Raw genomic sequence first — 16,550 nt, 5'->3', positions numbered from 1 at the left:
AGAAGAGTCAAAACAGCTGACCTCTTGACAAGCATCAAATACGAGAGGCATCTTGTTCAGAATTGTAGGAGCAGAGAAACAATGCACTATGGCCACTAAGACGTAACATGAGCAAAGCATTTTCTCCAGGCAGTGCAGGTGCAGAACAGGCCTGTACAGGCTGTTTACCTTGAGAGTCCAAGGAAATTCCTTTCACCTTTAATAGTTTTTTTAAAGTAAAAAAAATGATGAGAAACAAAAAGGAAAATAAATAAGGAGAGATGAGGAAAGAAGGAAAGAACTGGGCTCTATAAAACAGGAACAACGTACAAAAGGAAAATGATGAAAGAAAAATAGACATAATGAAAATAAAAATGTAAGTACCAAAATGAAAAATCCCTTCTCAGGACCCTAACGTTAAAAGACTGGGGAGCATTAAGCCACTAGTGTAAGAGACCAACTTGGAAAACTCAACCCTCTCCCTTTCAGTATCCCAAAGAGCAACGACAGATAAGTATTTGTAAATGCGTGAGACACACGATCGACCTGTACGAGCAGAGCGACCACTTGCAGAGAAACACAACGCAGTCAGCAGTAATGAAAGCCCAGGTGCTGGGCCTGAGTCAAGGAGGCGGGAGAGCTTCTGTGTCAAAATGGACAGAAACAGTCTCATCGCAAACTCTCCTGGACCAAGGATACAGCGCCAAATCATAAAATAATGATCAAACAGGAAGGTAAGGGGAAAGAGAGTTCTGGACCTCAAGACCCTAGGGGACCATATGAAGATGACAGGAACGTCTGTTAATGGGACAGGAAGGTAGAGGCAAATGGTGGGGGGCGGGGGTGAGGAAAAGACACGCTCAGAATATAAGACCCATGAAGAAAGGCAAATTATTAAGAAAGAGAACATCACAATCTCCCCTTCCCATCGCTAATGGTGTATAGCCCATAGCTGCGGTGAGACCCACAGGCTCAGAGCCTCTGGCCTTATGCTCCTCAAAGCATCACTCCTTCAGCGGTCATGTTTGACATGTCTGATGGTCCCTGGAAAACCCAGAAGCGATTACTGAAAATAGTGATAGGCAATCACTTCATTCATAAGTGCTTAAGGAGATGGGTTACAGATACTATAAACAGTTCTCTAGCCAAAAGCTACATGGAAAAATACTGGAGAAAGAACTGTTCGTAGGGATTTTTAATGCCCCCCATACATTTCTGGGGATCTGAAGTCTGCAAATAGGGCGGTACTACTCTGGACTCCCTTGAAGGTCTATACAAATAACTGGAAATTTTAAGGTGTTCTGTCACTTGCCAAGTCAGTTGCAAATATGTTCACAGATACACAGAGTTCCTTGGCTGTCTGTTCTAGGAATTAAGAAAACCTGCCCAGTAATAGCTGACCACTGAGTTAATCAGTCAAAGATTTTGATGACCACATCTGACAATTAACACTGATTTTATAGAACTATATCAGATGTCACCGAGGACAGAATGTCAGCAAATGACAAATAAAAGCATCAGCCGAACTGGAAAGAAGGGAAAGACTATATGTAGCATTGCTGGAAGATCACATGTAAAATGTCTACATAATGTTCAACTAAGATTTATAAAACATGCAAAGAACAGGCAGGAAACAATGGCTCACCCAGTGAAAAACAAAGTCATGCTTATGCCCCTACAACAGAGGAAAACCCCATCAAACAAAACAGCCGTCACTGGAAACTGTCCCTGATAATATTTAGATGCTGGCTTTTCTAGACAGAACTTTAAACTGCATGGCTTAAATATGTTAAATAAACTAATTAATACATGACTGTAAGCTAAAGGAAAACATGAGAACAATGTCTCACCAGATACAGAAGAAGTCAATAAAATCCTGTGCCACAAAAAAACACTCATGGAAGTAAATTCACCAGAATGGTCTAAGACCAATAGGCAACAAAAGGAAGAATCAGTACATTTTAAAAAGTTATTCATTGAGAGACATTAAGAAAAAAATGAACACAGCCTCGGAGATCTAGGGGACATCATCAGGAACAGAAGCATACACATAATGAGAGGTTCAGAATGAGGGGAAAGAGGGTAGAAAGAAAACACGAAGAGCTGGAGATAGGGCTCGGCAGGGAAAGGCATTTGCTGCCAAGCCTGACGACCGAAGTTCAGTCCCTGAGACCTGCATGGTAGAAAGATGGAGCTCAACATATTCAAGTTTTCTGATTCCCTAAACACAGGCTACGGTGTGCATTCACAAACAATAAAATAGATAGAAAGATAGATAGATAGATAGATGATAAATAAATGTGAAATAATTTTGAATGCATGAGGAATTAATGATTAATGGCAAACCCCGAAGTGCTATAAAATACATTAATCTACATATCTAAGAAGTTCAATGAACTCTAGGTAGAATAAACTAGAATAATTTAACCTTTAACACCTTTACCTAACCTAACCTTTAACCTTTTTTGCTGGAAAAAAAAAAAAGAAATAAAGGCTCAATCTTGAAAGTAGGAAGAGAGAAGTGACTTAGGTGCAGTAGGCCATCAATGTAAATACCAATGAATTGCTTATTGAAAACTCAAGAATCTAGAAGATGATGATATGGTATGTGCAATGCTGAAGAAAAATACTGTTGATCAAGAATTCATGTCCACTAAGACATTCTTAAAAATAAGGGCAAAATAAGAAAAAAAGGAAAGAAAGGAAGGAAGAGAGGGAGGAAGGAAGAAAGAAAGAAACAAAGAAAACAAAGTACATGAGTCTGGACATGTACTCATAGTCCAAGCCATCTAGAAAACTGAGAAAAGAAGAGGCAATTAAACCAAAAGTTGTTTCTTTGAAACAGTCAAATTGACAAGTCACTATCTAGACTGATGAAGAAGAGAAGACACATTAATAAAGCAAAATTCAAAGAGGAACCATTACTCCATGGAAACAGATTGTAACAGAAAACTGTGAATAACCATATACTGACAGAGGAGGTAACACAGATGAAGTGGGCATGTTGTTAGAGAGATAAGCCCTAGTGAGAAGGAATAGAAAATCTGAGTACATTTAATCAGTAATCCAAAAGTTCCCATAAGAAAACCCCTGAACTAGGGGCTCTTCTGGAAAGTCATCCCATTCACTAAAGCAGCAGCACGGAGTCTTCATAAACTCTTTCTTAAAACAACAACACCACTTCCCAGCAAACTCTGAGACCAAACACATAAAAAACCAAGCTGTACATCAATAGTGGTTATGAATACAGACACAAAACTCTCACCTGAATTCAACCAAACAGGCTCAGTACTGTATAAAGATGACTGTATACCAAGGCCAAATAGTGAATTATATCAGTAATTGAAGATGCATTCAATGTTTACAAGTCATTCAATATAACACACTACGCATGACCATCCCCATAGACACAGAAGAAGCATTTGATATGGTCCAATATCCTTTCAGGATAAGAAGAGCCAACAACAGCCAGGTATGGTGGCATAATCCCAGCACTGGGGAGACGGAGGCAGGCGTGACTTCACGGCACAGTGGCAGAACTCTGTGAATTCGAGGCCAGCCTGGTCTACAAAGTGAGTCCAGACAGCCAGAGCTACACAGGGAAGCCCTGTCTTTAAAAACCAAACCAAACCAAACTAAACCAAAAAAAGAACAGCCAACAACTAGGAATATAGGAACATTTATCAAGCTGATAAAGATACATCTATTAGTATAATTGTCAGTATAATTAGAAAGAAAGACTGGATATTTTCTCCCTAATCTTAGAAACAAGAAAGGAATATCTACCCTTGCCACTTACATCTAATGCTGCACAAGCTGCACTAGCTAGAGCAAGCAGGCAAGAAATCAGTTACTAGGCATTCAGATTTTAAAAGATGCTCTATCTGTTTAGAATAGTATTGATCCTGTACATTAAAAAAAAACTGTAAGAAACAAAAAACTATTATGGCTTAAAAATAAACTCAACAAGGGGTTTATTGAATACAATATAACAATGTAAAATTATTTGTATTTCCATGCATTAATAGTGAATATTTTAAAGCACCAAATTAAGAAAACAATCTAGTATTAATAGTCTCAAATAAGATAATTTCTCAAAATTTGAAATGTATATACTTAAAACATCATTGAATAAAATTAAATAAGACCTAAGTAAATGGAAAGGCATCCTATGTTAATGGATCAAAAGACTTACTAATGTTAAGAAGAAATAGTTCCAATGTAATCTCTATTAAGAGACTTGTCTGCAGAAATTGAAACACCGATCCTGTAATCCCTATGGGAATGCAAGAGAAGTTTGTATTGGCAAGGGTGTGCTACTGAAGATAAGATGATGTAGTTGCTGCAGAAAATATTTGGCAACTCCTCAAAAAGTTAAATGCAGTTACCATTCGACTCATCAAATCTATTTCTAAGTGTATGCCCAAGAGAATCATGGGATCACATAAAATTACCTGTACACTGTCCATATTAACATTACTCCTAACAGGTGAGACAGCCCAAATGTTCACTTAATAGGTGGATAAATACAGTGTTGTCTATCCATAGCATAGCCATAAAAGTAGACTATTAATACATAGATGGAACTTGAAATGCTAAGTAAAATATGCTGGTAAATACCACATTTCTGTAATTCTATTTTTATTTTAAAAAAACAATTTTGTTATAGTTAATAATAACCCAACTAAGCCATAATGTTATTTTATTCAATAATTTAAAACTCAGGATATTGGGCTGGAGAGATGGTTCAGCAGTTAAGGGCACTGGCTGCTTTTCCAGAGGCCCTGAGTTCAATTCCCAGCAACCACACAGTGGCTCACAACCATCTATAATGGAATCTGATTGCTTCTTCTGGTACACATAAAAACAGAGACTCGTATACATAAAATAAATCAATAACATTTTTTTAACTCAGGATTGAGAAACACTTTGGAGAAGTGTGCATTTTCTTTAGAGACTTTCAAAGTCTTATTTACACACGGTTAAAAGCTACGGTACAGCACAGCAAGCTTTCTAGCATGAGAACATGGCAGCTGCCCTCAAGGCCTCTCACAGCAGCCAAGGCCTGCACACTTTAGCTGTGCACTTCAGCGGGAGAAGTGGCCTGGCCATCACCAAATGAGTTTAATTTTCTGCTTTGCCTATACTTTCTACCAGCCATTCAACACATTTGTCAAATGTCTTCTAGAAAGGCCTAGAAGATTTTTGTCAGGTCCTAGAGAGAATCAAAATTAGAAAGCTTTGAGGGGCTTGCAATAGTACGTGAGATGGATATAGATTTTTTTCCTTTTGTGATAAAGGGCAACCGTTAAGGTTTCAAGATATTTCCTCTGAAACTCTATAATAGGAATGTCATGAAAACCAGGTATTCCTGAAAATTATCCTTTCTGATTGAGCTTTAAAAGTGTGGATTATGGATGTTCTTTAATTCCAGCTGCAAGAAGGAAGGGAAAAGCGGGAATTCAGAACATCCGAGGGCTATCCCCTTCATTGTTACAGCGTTATCTACGATAGCCGCAGAGTCATCCGTGTCCTACAGCAGGGATAAATAAAGTGTTGTTCACATGCACAAAGGAATATCATTCAGCCTTCAAAGAAGAAGACAGTCTGTCATACGTGGCAACGTGGATAAATCTGGAGGACATCGTGCCACGTGAAATGCCCAGGCACAGACGGTCAAATGCCACGTGAGCTCGCTAGCATATGGAATCTAATAAAAGTGAGCCTTTGGAAGCAGGAGGTAGGATGACGGCTCCCGGAGGCTGGATTGTTGGCCAAAGATCCAAAGCTTCAGATGAGAAGAACAGGACCTGAAACACATTGCAGAGCAGAGTGAGATCCTCAGGCACCATCATCTGTTGTGTCTCAAAATAAGTAAGAGGGTAACGTTCAAGTGGCTTGCCGCTAAAAAGAACCGCGGGTGAAGTAGGCGATGGGTATGTTCACTGGCTTGATTTCATTAGTCCACGTTAGCTATTGGGGAGGGAGGGATCAGAACATCACATTGTACCTCATAAATGCATACAGTTCTGATTCATTGATTAAAATATGAATAATAATTTTAACGGTGATAATAATACCTACTTCATGTAATTACTATGGAGATTAAAAGAAGGAATATGAAGTGCTTAGCGGAGTGCTTGAAATGGCTTCATAACTACTCAAATCCATTAGTCCCTCCTCACGCAATTAATTCTGGAGACATTCTGATGAATTAAATATTTTCCTGTACAAAAAAAAAAAAAACTTAATGTCTTGGAGAGTTTTTAGATAGTTATACTTTTGGTGGGTTTTTTTTTTCTTTACAAATCTGGAATGGATTTAGATCAGAGTAACCCTAAACACTGCAATGTTACTTGAACCCTAAACATTTTATATTTACCAGCATTGCCAATTAAAGTAAATGTTAATTAAGCCATCAAATCTATTTTGATTGAGCTCATTTTTTAAAATCATCTTCTATATGCAATTTAGACTTTCAACATAGTGATGTTGACTCTCCAATGCTGGATTCCGAATGATCCAAGGTCTATGGACCCTTGGAAAATAATGCAAAATTCATTAGCATTATGGCTGAAGCTCCTCTTCCTCACAATGCCGGGAGGTTAATCCTATCTTTGCTTCTAGCCACTATGAATATTTATTGGCACATAAAGTCAGACCAAATGACACAGAACTAAGGATAATGCAGATTCTCCCAGTGTCCCACCCTATCTCTGGTATAATTTTCAACCCCAGAGACTCTCTACTTTTAGGGAGAAAATTCAAAATAAAAGGAACCTGTGACACATGAATTGATACAATATGCTAAATATGCTATTATATTTCAAGGTCAATCCCTATTGTCTCTATTTTTGGTCATTTCAGCTACAATTTTGTCCCCGTCCCTTTGTCTGTTAGCCCTGTTGCATAGCTGTTCCAAGCTACTTTATTAGCTCAGGGGACAAACACTCTTCAGATTAAATCTCTTGATTTGCCGTTCACCAGGACAGCAGGAATCCAGGATACTCCTAAGGGCGTTCTTCTGTGTTATCTAAAAACCCCATCACTCCCTCATTCTGGAGTGGCCCAGAGCCGTTTCCCAGCCATGAGCTTCCCCACTGGTGGTGGTACCACGCAGCCTGCTAGGGTCTTGAATGTACAGTGGCTCTCTTGCTGGCTCAGACTTGTGGACAGACCTTACTGATGCTAACACCAACTCTGCATCAGCCTGACATGTTCAAGTTTTATTCCCAAAGCTGGTCCACATGGTGCCGGATGCAGCAGTCATTTGAGTTGGCCTAGGTGTTCTTATTAAGCCAGAGGACCCACTGGAGCCCATTTTTCCTCAAGGAGAATTCCCTCACGTGTATGCTAGTTTTCCTTTCCTCCTATTACACCTCAGTTGAAACAGGGACTTCTAAAGATTCTGCTGTGGTCTCTCCACGTCGACCACCAATAAAGAAAATGCACTACATGCCAAACTGGTGGAGATATTTTCTCAGTTGAGCTTCCTTTTTTCCAAAATGACTTTACCTTGTGTGATTAACCAGATTAATTCTGGTGTTGTGCCCAAGCTGAAAGCCTAACCACTCTGAGCCCTGAAATAGCTCCTGAAGTATCAAAGGCCTCAGGGAACACATGAGTAGGAACAATAGCTTGAACGAAGTGTGTTTTCTTTTGTAATGACAAGTCTAAGAGTTGACAAGTGCAGATGTTGGTTTAATAGGTCAAATGGCAGACCAGGGCTGCCAGATGGCTTGGTGGATAGAGCCAGGCAAGCTGCCTTAGATCTCTGCACCCACATAGCAGAAGGAGAGAACCCACTCTTGGAGCTGTTTTCTGATGTTCACATGAGTGCTAATGCATGCATGCATACATACACACACACACCTGCTACTTCCCCATTCCCCACCATATATATATACATACGTACATACAAATATACTTTTAAAATGTAACAAAGTGGCTGAACCAAGTACTATGTATCTCTTGGCATTTCTTTCCTAGTCACAGGTGGTAGTTGCATATTTAGTTATTATATCACATTTTAAGCAACTAAGAAGAAAAAAAAAGAACTGTGGGTAGAAGGAAGTATTGGTGAATGTTCTGGAAAATGTATCCTAACCCTGACACCCTCAGCCAATGCTGAATAATAGACTTGGGTTAGGCTGTGCCACATGGCTCCTCCTAACCTCAGGAGAGTCCAGGATTCTAAAGCATGTAGAAAAATCTAGATTTTAAATTCTGGGCATATACTGGAAAAAGCTGCCGAGATAAGTATTGGCTGAATCCAACTGTCGCAGACAGGTGAGAGCTGGGACAAAGGCAGCGACAGTGAGGGTAAAAACGCGGGCAAGTTAAAACCAGAATCAACCATGCTCTTTGAGGGAGGGCAGTGACAGGAGGGCACAGGTCAGGTGCCACAACTTACCCTTTTAGTAGCCTCCTAAAAGGGCTAATAAACTTCTCAACACAAAATAGACCAACTGCCAAGACCGACAAGTCTCCAAATGATGCTCAGAGTTGTGAAGTCTGTGGACCTGTTGTGTGACCTTTGACTGTTTTTTTCAGGAAGCCAAGACTGGCAGAGTAAGAACCCACTCAGAGCCCGGGCATGATTTTTCAGTCAGAAAATTTGTCAAACTATTTTGAGACTTTTCCCGTTTCAATCTCGTGCTCTTTCTTTCTTTCTTTCTTTCTTTCTTTCTTTCTTTCTTTCTTTCTTTCTTTCTTTCTTTCTTTCTTTCTTCCTGGTATCAAGTCAAACAAAACATTCCATCACTTTATATGAAAAAGCACTTTTGTGGCATAAACGGGGAAAGATATGGGGCACGCGGGCTCTGAAATCCTATCGGAGCCGTCGGTGAGTGCCCTTGATTTCCACGAGAGCCAGCCGTGTAGCCAGCCCTCCAGAGCCCGTTTTACATGGGTATCCTATTATTTACCAGGCACTTTAAATTGAGACCAGCATCCTGATTCTCAAGCCGCATGGCTTTTATTGGAAGTCTCTGCCACGTTTGAACATCTTTAATACATTTTAAAAATAGAATTGTAAAAGGCAGGGACCAGACTTCAAAGCATAGACATGTTGGCCAGAATTGTGAAGCTGGCGACAGTTTTCACTGGTTGTAAAGTTCGGGAGCCTCTTTCAATCTCCAGAACAATTGAGGAGGAAGGGGTCCAGCAAGCATTCTTCCCCCTGGTGTCTCCAGGACTGGCCTGAACTTACCAGGTGTGGGGGAGCAAGTGTGCAGAAAGGGAACCAGTTAGTTAACAAAAGGCCAGAGTAAAAAAAAAAAAAAATGAAACAACAACAACAACAAAAAAACCCAACCCGTACTGATCAGACCAGGAGAGGAGCTAGAAACCAGGCCAAAGCAAAAGCAAAGGAGGAAGCAGGGCAGGCCACTCTCGCGGGGGCTTCGTCCCACTCTCGCGAGGCTTCATGCCTAGTGTAGCTCACCTCCCGCCCAGCCCACATCATCTTACGATGGAGCCTATACAGATACCCTCTGCATAATGAAAAGCACGATCGCTTTCTCTTCTGCTTTCCAATGGGCCTTCTATGAACACTTATTACAGTCTGCTGCCTTTATTTATTTGCATGTTGAATGCTTTCTTCCCTGAAAAACAACGAGCCACGTCCTACTCATCTCCACATTAAATTAGATGCATCTTTCAAGAAACGTAATATCTGGTTTGGAGAAGTCATGGAGGCAGGCTGTTTGAATGGCCACAGTCTGCCACAGTGGCTCAAAAGCATGAGAACCTGCCCTGAAGGGTGAGTGGGCAAACTGGAGACCCAGGAGAGGGGGGGGGGGGGGAAACTGTCCTTCCAGTTAGAGGTTGGCAGGCTGAGGACTCAGGGAAAACTGATTGATATATTAGCTCACCATGGAATATACAGTGTCTCCGTTGGATGACAAGCTGGAAGGAACACCAACAATTTGTATTTTAACAAACCTTTCTGGTGGTTCTGAGGTACATTAAAGTCCAGTCGCTGCTGGGTGTGGGGGCTCCTGCTTGTCACCCCAGCAGTTGGAAGCGGAGGCAGGAAAAGCAGAGTTCAAAGTCATCCTTAGCTACACAGCAAATTGGAAGTCTGCTCGAGCAACCCTGTCTACGTCCTACAAAAATGTTCAAGAATCACAGCCCAGTCTTCTCATCCTCGGCTGAAAAATAAATAGCAGCCACCTCAGGGTACAGCTGCAATCAGATGACGCTGTGTTGTTTACTCCAGAGCGCATACGGATTCGTCACTCTGTGAGTGAGGTATTTTGGCTTCTGGCATTTCCAATACTGGCTTCATCCGATGGTGCTGGGGCGTTCGGATACTCGGCCTCCTGTGGCTCATTTAAATTCCCAGAGTCTACCAGGTGAACCATCTCCTTGCAGAGTTCCCGGGAGTGAGCCAAAGCCAGGTACCAATCAAATCCTCATTTTCCTAGAAGGGACGCATCCTTTTCCCCTCACAGCAGGGCCTGGGGAAGACAGGAGGCAGTCATTGTGTGGGCTGCGAACAGCTGTGGACCATGGAGCTTGCCTACCTAGGAAGGAAAGCTCCTCAAAGGATGGTACCTTGAGAGAAAGGCCAATGAGGAGAAGCCCTTTATCAGGGAGGCAGAAGAAACCCCGTGTTTCCGAGGCCTCGTGTTCAAACAGCCACTTCAGTCACTTAGAGTTTTCCAATTGATTTCCTCTTAACTGAGTCGCGATACCTTAACATTTGTCAGCAAGCCACATCCCTTCCAAAAGGAAATAGGAACCCCCTTGCTGCTTTTATTTAATTTTACCAGACAGCTACATCCCCCCACCAGCACACGCACAGATATACACATAGACACATACATAGACACACACACACACACACACACACACACACACACACACACACCAGAAAAATCAACTTTAACTGGAGTGCTTGCTATATCTGACAAGCTTCTATTTCAGAATGCACTTGCAGCCAGCATCACAAACTGACTCTTCATGAAGGTGTATGTGCAAAGTGTGCATGTGTGCACACACACACACACAAGCAAGCACACACATACACACACACCCCTAGAGTTCATTCTCCCCTGTCTAAAAACACCAGGGAAGCCACCATTCTCCAGGCCTGTGTTTGCCCAGCCAGCACTCACTAGGCAAAGCACACTCAGGATCTAAAGTGCTTCTCTCTGCCTCAGGGCTGCTACCAAATAACACTCCAGGTGGGCTGTGCTCCACAACACAAGCACAGTGGAAAGCAACCACCCTCTGGCACTTGAAGCCAATAAAAAACCCTGTCCTTTCACTCGCAAATAAATAATGCTTTGAAAATTATTGTTATTACTGTTTTTTTAATAAGTCTGCCTTGTCCCAGTGCCCGCCCCCTCCCATCCCGTTTCCATTTGTTTTCCTGTGGGGGCCAGATCTTTGAAGCCACGTCTCCCTGAGAAGAGGGAAGGAAGATGGAGCACCTTCTCTGCCTGGCTGACCCTCCCTGGAGGGGCCTGGTGGGAGTGAGCCACCCCTGGTGGGACTTTTCTCATTAGCCCTGTGGGCAGCCAGCATTCCAGCCAGGCCGGCCTTACCCATCTAAGCAGAGAACCCTGACTATCTCGTGAGCTATAGTAAAGGTGGTCAGATGTGACAACTAGTTTATTATCACGGGATCGGTTCTGATGCCCCCAGGAGTGGGAGGGGCGGGCCCACTTCCCACAGATGACTGGTTTAAGGGCCGCCCCATAGCCAAAGAGCCTGAGAAACCCAATCCTCGCCTTGACTGTGAAGCAGCCTTTGTTGGCTAATAGCCACTTAAAACAAATGCTGAGAGCAAGCTTGAAACAGCACCAGCCAAACAAATGTTATGAGAGTAATAAATGCCAGAGTAGCATTCCTACAGCAGAATATTTTTAAGTCAAGCCGATGGTACAGGATATATAAAGATGATGGAGCAAGACACCGCATGCTCTTAACATAAGTCTACACAAGAAGGAAGACGTGTGCGCGGATAACAGCAGAAGCTCACCTCAAACCAGGAGCAGTAGGAACAAAACATCTGGCAGGTTCGACTTCCGCCTGCTGCAGTTCAGGCAATTGTAACTAAAAAGAAGGCACCAAAATGAAATTCAGGAGGAAAGTACTGATTTTCCTAGAGACAAAAAATGTGGGACCTCCATGGATTCCTCTCTTCCATATCCCCCGTGCTTTCCTGAAAGAGGCTGCCAGTGTCCCTGTGGCGCTGTGACACTTCAGGGAGGACTGCGGCCTTCCGGGTCAAGGATGGTTCATGGTACTGACGGGAGCTCTACCAGGGGGCACCTTGGGATTTATGATATTTTTGTTTTTGCTTTTCAAGCCAAGGTTTATTTGTATAACAGCCCTGACTGTCCTGAAACTTGCTTTGTAGACCAGGCTAGCCTCAAATTCAGAGATATCTGCTTGCCTCTACCACAGGAGTGCTGGGGTTAAAAGTGTTTGCCTCTATCACTGGCCTTTTAGTCCTGATTTATATCTATATACCACACCTTTTCCTGCTTTATACAGGGTCACCCAAGCAAGCAAGCACACCACACACACACACACACACACACACACACACACACACACACACACACACACACACACCCCTCAGACCCCATAACTGGGATAGGAAGTCCATCTCTAACTCTCCTGCCCAGCTATTGGCTGTTGAGATCTTTACTATCCAATCAGAGATGATGGAGAACTTTTATAGAACACCGAGACAGGAAATTCTTCATAGACAGGACAATGCCCACATCCGGGCTGCAACCAGATCTCTGGGCCCAGAAATCAGCATCTGCTACACAACACACAATGCCATCCCCCAACAAACATAAGAGAACCACAGAGAAACCATCTCTGTCACAGAACTCCTACCTGCTGTGACCTGCAGCCAAATGCATCCTGGGTTGCACACAAAGATGAAAGAAACCTATTAGATGAGAATAGAAGAGGTAAAGCAATGAGGCAAGATCAAATAGGGGATACTCATAATTTGACCGATGCCTACAGCATACGTAGACAACTACCATAAAAAACAAGGCGGGAAATGTGGGGATCTGATTTGACTTTATCCTGAAAGCAATGATGGGGAGTCAGTGGAGGCACTGGACCATGGAACCACCCTTACCAGGAGCACAATTTAAAAAAAGAAAGAAAGAAAGTCAGTGGATGAACAGAGACATAGATGAAGAGATATAAACAAAGGCTGGGACTAGAGAGCCAATGGGGGTTCGGGGGCATATAGAACTTTGGTAAGGAACAATCTAATCAGGGATTTTCAGGTATGGCAGCATGTTAAACTCACTCGGGGAAATTTTTTTTAAAGCCTTGATTTCTCCCTTAAGTTGCTGATTTAGTTGGTCTGGAAGGGTTTGGTTTTTGACCTCATCATATCATCCAACGTGCAGCCACTGCTGTGAACCCCTGGTCCTGAAATGGCAACAAAGTACAGAACCCTGTGAGAGGTGTATAGGCCTACTACAGGGATGCAGGAAGCATGGGAAGGACAGAGGCAAGGATCGGAAGACAGAGGAGTTGGGGGCCTGAGAGATGGCTCATTGGTTAATAACGCACGCAGCTGCGTAGTAACCTCATTCCGGCCAAATGGCCGTCCAGCTGCACTCTCAGTACCACGGACGCCGCCCACCATCAGGCTTTCCCTGCAGTGCGGGACTGTAGCCCCTCACACCATGAGCCAAAGAAGCAAACTCTCCCTGATGTGGCTGTGTGCCAAGTTCTTGGTCACAACAATGAGCATATAACTGTTACATATGAAGTGTGAGGGATAATTGAGAATCATTATCGTATTTGTGACAAATCAAGTTTCAGATGGGTCCTGTCAGGACAGAAGAAGAAACTGCTGATGTTGTCGGGTACTTTCATACTTGAATTTTAACATGAAATCCAATACGCCTAACTTTGAAGGGAACGTCTAAGGAGCAATAACCCCTGGCCTCTCTTTTTACTGTTTCATAGTAATTGCTTCGCTCTCAAAGGTTCACAAACATGAGCTTCTTAAGGAAGAGTTTAAAATTAGGCTTCTCCCTGGGATAAATGTACATTTGCTAAAAATCAGCTGCCCATCATCCAAACTACAAAAAAAGAGTTATGGCGAAAGCCAGGCCAAATTCCCCTTAGTTCTCAAATGAAGCTAGTTTCAATAATGGTTATGCTGCTGAGAAACCTGTAACGAAATTCACGCGTTCCTCAGGAGCCTCCTCATGTTAATTCATGGCCTTGGAGAAATCCGTCCACCAGTCCAGCATTCCTGTGAATCGTGGACCTGCGGTGCTTTCGCTGCTGTCTAACTGCCAGCTTCTTTTTACTTTTAAATACACACCTTCTCATACTGTGCAATGTTTGCATCCATTAAAATTAGAAGGCTTTATTTTCAAGAAAATAAAGAACAACAACCAAAAAAAAAAATACTAACTCCACACAAATGCATACACATTTTATCTGCGTGTTATAGAAAGTGCATGTAAAATTCTATGTAAAAAATGGTTAAATGAATTTTAACAGAAAACCTGTTAAATTTTCTGTATCCAGTTACATAAAACATATAAAACAGATTATAATAATAAAATATTGTCAGATATGAGAAAAATGGCGCAGTTCAGAGGATGGGAGTTTGATTCTCAGCATCCAGTTCAAGTGACTCACAATCACCTGTAACTCCAGTTCCAAGAGATATGACACCTTGGGCCCCCTGTGAACACCTGCACATGAGTGCAGGTAGACATACACATAATTAAAGATAATAAGTCTTTTAAAATATTATCAGAAAACTCATTAATACTAATGTGGCTTATTCAGTTCTTACTTGTAATCCAAAATCACGGGTAGTATAGAGGACTTCTGTCAAATATTATAAAAGGGATACACGATCTTTAAGAAAGCTTTGACATTGTTTATGAAAGGGGCCATATAGAAATGTTGACAGTAAATTTCCTTAGACATGAGTGTCATAGGAGAGAACATTAATAATACTTGCTGGGGTTCTTAGTGGGCTGGCACCCTGGTTCAATGAGCCATCCAGGGAAGACTTAGGAAGAAACAAGTCAGAAAGAGCCACACTGGGAGGAAGGTACAGGGGTTAGGGGGAAGGGTGGGGCTATTCTTTGGTCATTGTGGAAGGGCTTCCCTGAGGGACCCTACACCAACTGAGAGTTTCTGGTAATAAAATCAAGCTATGTGGAGTGCTGTGGAAAAGCGTCAAGTGCACAGTTAAAAAGGATTGAGGTGTTCGTGAGGGAGGCCACACCTTGATTCATATCACTGGCCTTTGTTGATCTTCGTTCATTAATTGATGGTACGCTTAATGCTAGGCTCTCTGCACTTTGTAGGGAAAGGAGCTGGGTATTGTCTACATCTCTGCCTTGTGGGCACTAAAATTTACCTGCTGGGTGGCAATTTGGCCAGAATGAGGCTAGTCTGCAAGTTCATGTAAGGGCGGCTGTCTAGTCACTTAGGTCACTAGAAAACGCACTCAACCCCTCCCCCCCCCCCACACACACTAGATATAATGTCAAATGAAATAGTAGCAACATTAAAGGTTTACTTTGAGTTTAACATACAAATTCAATTTATATAGACTAATCACTGAAATTATGGATGCTATTTTTGACATTTCAGTGGCTCTTGTACCTGCATTATCTCACTGAATTCCCACAATAAACATGGGGGTTGTCCTCAATTTACCCAGATAGATGAGGCCATCGTGACTTCTAGCAATGAAGTAATTTGTGTTCCCTTCCCTGCCTAGATCTGCCTTATTCCAGAAGCCCACTGCCAAGAGCGGTGTTAAACTCCTGCCACTTGGATTTGCACTGGTTATAATATTCTGTTAAATATTTCATATTTACTCACTTACTTGGGAAACTGTTGCTGAGTATCCACTATTTGTCAGGAATTAGGGGTTCCTGACCCCTAAAATTAAGGTTAGAGTCTTCAAGCAACTCACAAACTATAAGAGAATGCCTACCGCCTTAAGAAAACAAATTGAAACAGTTCAGTAGTCAAAACAGCGCCAGGGTAGCTACAGAATCCAGGGGAAGGCCAGGAGAGGGTCCTCGGCAGATAGGACTCTGTAAACCGACTGGAAGACTGAGTAAGGTCTGGGCATGAAGATTAAGATGGGGAGCATCACTGCTATGTTTTAGATCGCCAATGAATCACAAGGCCTCTGTTTCAAAGGCTTGGGTACCAAACCCATGGCGATATCGGGAACTGGTGGCACTCCCAGGAAATGGGGACCCATAGAAGGAAGTTAGGTCACTGGGATCCTGTGCTTCGTCCTTCTTTCCTATATTACTTACTAGGCACCACAAGGCGAGCATCTTCCTCAGCCACATACATATCTCACCACAATCTACGGTGCTGTCACAGGCCCAAAGGCAACAGGACCATAAGACCACAAACTGAAACTATGAGCTGACGGAAGTAAACCTCTCGCCTTTCACATCAATTTTCTAAGGTATTTTGTCACAGCAATAGAAAGCTAACATGAAAATGGTAGCCAGGAACAAGGGATAGCTCATGGGCAAGAACTGTGTGACACAGATGTAGCAGATGGTTTGGAG

The sequence above is a fragment of the Acomys minous genome (genome assembly GCF_964271855.1).
Source record: "Acomys minous genome assembly, chromosome: 10".
NCBI classification, from domain to species: domain Eukaryota; kingdom Metazoa; phylum Chordata; class Mammalia; order Rodentia; family Muridae; genus Acomys; species Acomys minous.
This window is presented reverse-complemented; position numbering follows the sequence as displayed.